General features: G+C 52.7%; 1 protein-coding gene across 1 annotated transcript in view; it reads right to left on the bottom strand.

Moving 5' to 3' along the window:
- The window catches only part of Cyfip1 (cytoplasmic FMR1 interacting protein 1), an 80,573-nt gene extending 77,961 nt beyond the window's left edge, over window positions 1-2,612 (bottom strand). The window contains exon 1 of the mRNA XM_026784280.1: window positions 2,390-2,612. The gene's annotated coding sequence lies outside the window, so the exon portion shown is untranslated. The remainder of the gene's footprint in view (window positions 1-2,389) is intronic.
- Between the last annotated feature and the right edge of the window lie 1,066 nt (window positions 2,613-3,678).

Raw genomic sequence — 3,678 nt, 5'->3', positions numbered from 1 at the left:
TTGTAGACCAGGCTGGCCTCGAACTCACAGAGATCCGCCTGCCTCTGCCTCCCGAGTGCTGGGATTAAAGGTGTGCGCCACCACCGCCCGGCTAAATAGAGCTTTCTTAAAAAGATGAAATAGAGATCGCATTTTAGTCTTTCCTCCAGATTGTATCCAGAACTACATTTTTTTTTAACTTTTAAAGAAGCACTTGTTTATTATTTGTGTATGGGGAGGTGAGTGCGGGCACAAATCGCTGTGTCCTTTTGGCTGTCGGGAAACAACTTGCAGGATTTGCTCCTCTCCACCATGGGTTGTGTGTGACTCAGGTGAGCAGCGAGCGTTCACCCAGCCATCTCGCCTTCCCAAGGCTCTACCCATCCAAAGCACAGACTTCACTTCTTTTAGACAGACTTGGGTAGGTTTTCTGTAACACAGTATTCCATACGCTATTGTGCGTTTTTACTTAATGGTGTTCAGTTGATAAAAGACCATGGGGGGCCTTAAATGTAGCAACTCCCCCTATCCCCCCCACCTCCATACTTTTTAATGATAGCACAGTATCATCTCAGATGCAGAGTCAAAGACAAAGACAGCATGTTCTGGAGAAAGCAAGGCAGAACTATGAAAAGATCCCTGGGGGCAATAGTTGACGGTAGGAAAAGGCTAACTACAAGGAGCGCAGTAAGGAAACGTGTAAGGTGACAGGAACTAGTTTTACATCCTAGTTACAGGAGCAGCCAACACTCCAAAGCATGGGTTTTACTATACATAAAGTTAGAAACACACATAGGTGCCAGGGAGACGCGCAGCCGATAACCATCTGCCACACAAATGCGCAGGGGGTTCAGATCTCCAGAACACACTAAACGCCAATGGGCACAGCAACCTCCCTGGAGCCCCAGTGCTTAGAAGTTGGAACAGGGGATCTCCAGAGCAAGCTGGCTAGCGAAACTAGTTCAATCAGTGAACGCTGGGTTCAGTAGAGAGACCTTGTGTCAAAGAATAAGGTCGAAAACAATAAAAGGAAACTCCAAATCAGTCTTGAGCCTCTACACGCTCATGCAAACACATTCACACACCCGTGCACCCACGTACAAGAACACACATATCACATATACACACATACAATGCTTAACAAAAACCTTAAATACAACCTTCCTCAAATACACAAATCCCTAGTGGATGTACTTTCTTAGAGGGGACTTTTCAACTGCACCATTTTGCCAATGTTCCTGCTCTTAGGGGAAGAAGGCAACAGAGATCCCACAACAACCCTACTGAATTCTTCTTACGATACACGCCTGCAGCGGCTTACATTTATTTAAAAACTGGATTAGTTCTTTCAGGCTCTGGGCCTGTAGATCCAGGCTTTTGATTAAGAACCACTAGCATCCTCGGGACCAGGGAAGTGCAGGTATTCGCGCTTTCCATCAGTTTGGTGTGCTTCGACTTCCAACCAATTGAACTTGGCCAGGGTCTAAGAGCAAATTCCCCAAGTTGGCAAGCACTGATCTCAGTTACCGTACCCGAGAATCACTGCTGCTTCCAACGAGAATCACTTAAGCAATCCTAGCAGACAACCGCGAGCAAAGTCACCGGGCTCGCCTTGAACCGTCCCACGTAGCTAACTCGGCGGACGATGCCCTGATGCTTCCCTCTGCCTACCCCCAGCCCTTAAACCACAACTGCAAATCTCTTCCCTTTTTCTCAAACTCACAAAACGTTGCGAATTAAGCAGACGCATGAGGCTTAAAGTATAAAATTCGGTATGAACGTGCCGCGGCGCACCACACGGCTCCTCAAAATCCAGTTTCCTTTAACAAAGCCCAAAATGCCCTTCTCTCCAAGAATCGGAGAACGATTGCCCGGGACTACAATCTCCTTCCTTTCCTCTGAGGGCAAGAACCATGGTGGACTCGGGTTTGTTTTCTCACTTTAGTACAACATGAGCGATCCGTCTGCTTCTTACTTTTCAACAGTAAAACACCGAACATTAACGCTGCCTTCTTCCTCTTTGGAGCTAAGCCTCGTGCCGGAAGCGCGAGGTCTGGGATCCCAGGATCCAGGGGTGAGTCCGGGCGGGGGCTCGGGGGTTCGGGACTTGGGGGGCTGAGCCTCCGGAGTTGCGCACCGCCAGGGGAATGGGCAATCAGCACTGGGGAGCCCGCGGCCCGGGGATTCTGGAATGTGACTCCGGGGAGAGAGCGAGCGAGCCCTGGAGACGCCGAGCTGGGCCGGGAGTCCTCAGCTCGGGAGCCGGCGTGCAGTGACCCGGAGACTCCGGAGCCCAGGAGGCAATCCCGGGAGGCCGAGCGGTCCCCGAGGCTGCACCGAAGGCTCCTGCAGGCTCGCCCCACTGGGTTGGGAGGGAAGTGGGACCCCGCGGCCCGTCTACCGCTCTTACCTGGTCTGCGCCGCCTTCGCTCGTCCAGGGCGGGCCCGGGGAGCTCTCCTACCCCCAATGAGTCACTGGGGCGGGTCGGGAATGCACCAGGAAACACCCGGCCTCCTCCCCTTCCTCCAGGGCGGTGCTCCGCGGCTCGGCCTCTTCCTCCCGGCGCTCCTCCCTTCTCCCGCTGGCCGCTTTGGGTCCCGAGCCTCCGGTTCGGCCCTTTCGGCCCGGGTCGGTATCCCCCGCCCCCCACGAGCCTCCGACGTCGGAGCCCCGCCTGCCGCTCAGCTCACCGCTGCAAAGGAAGCCGGGATTTGCGGGGTGGGCTCCACCGGTCGAGCGGGTGGGTTGATCTCCAGGCTGGGAGAGCTCCATCCTGCCAGGCTCACCAGCCTCAGAGTTATCCTTGATTTAGGGGAACCTCTGCTCAGGCTAAGGCCGGATGAGGAAAAGAATTCCACTTTATGAAGAGGCAGAATTGGGAATTCCACTAGACGTACATTTTAAAAGAAAGGTTCGTTCATTTTTATGTGTACGAAATGTCTGGCTTGCCTGTATGTTTGTGCACCGCGTGAGTGCCTGGTGCCGGCCAAGATCCGAAGAGAGTGTTGAATCCCTCTGGGACTGGAATTAGGGATGGGTGCGAGCCTGTGAGCCGATACATGGCTTCTGCGAGTAGAACCTCTGTTTTCTGCAAGAACAACCGTGTTTAATTTTACTATAACTCGACCTCCGTACTGGTGAGAAGCTTCAGTAAATGTCTTCCTCCGCATGCCCCCCAGATTGCCACTGTCTCCAGTTGAACTTCAGAAGAGACGCAGGAGGTACAAACATGGCGTTGAAGGGGCACATGCATGCATAAAATGGTAGGAGCAAGGCTGGGAGAGTATGTCCATGCTACTTGACCCAGGTGAAAAATAACCCGCCCTGGCCCCTCAAGTAACAGTGCTGCCATTGCATCTGCCCCCTGGGCACTGACAAACACAAGTTCAGACACTGGATATAGCTGGCAAAAGAAACCTGACTTGAAGTTGTCCGTCTCCCGCCAAAAAAGTTAAGAGACAGGTTAAGTAACATACATCATAATGCTGAACTTGGTAGAATAATCGCTCCAAACTTTCTACCCTTCTTCACTCCCGGCGACCCTCCTCCATACTGTCAAACCCCAATGGCAGGTTCTGCTGCAACCCAGGCTAGCCTTGAACTCGTGATCTTCCTGCTACTGCCCCTCCAGTGCCGAAATGACAGGCATGCACCACCAAGCCCAACCCCCACACCATCTTTTCTCCCCTCAGCTTGAA

This window comes from Microtus ochrogaster, chromosome 22 (assembly GCF_000317375.1).
Source record: "Microtus ochrogaster isolate Prairie Vole_2 chromosome 22, MicOch1.0, whole genome shotgun sequence".
Classification (NCBI taxonomy): domain Eukaryota; kingdom Metazoa; phylum Chordata; class Mammalia; order Rodentia; family Cricetidae; genus Microtus; species Microtus ochrogaster.
This window is presented reverse-complemented; position numbering and strand designations above follow the sequence as displayed.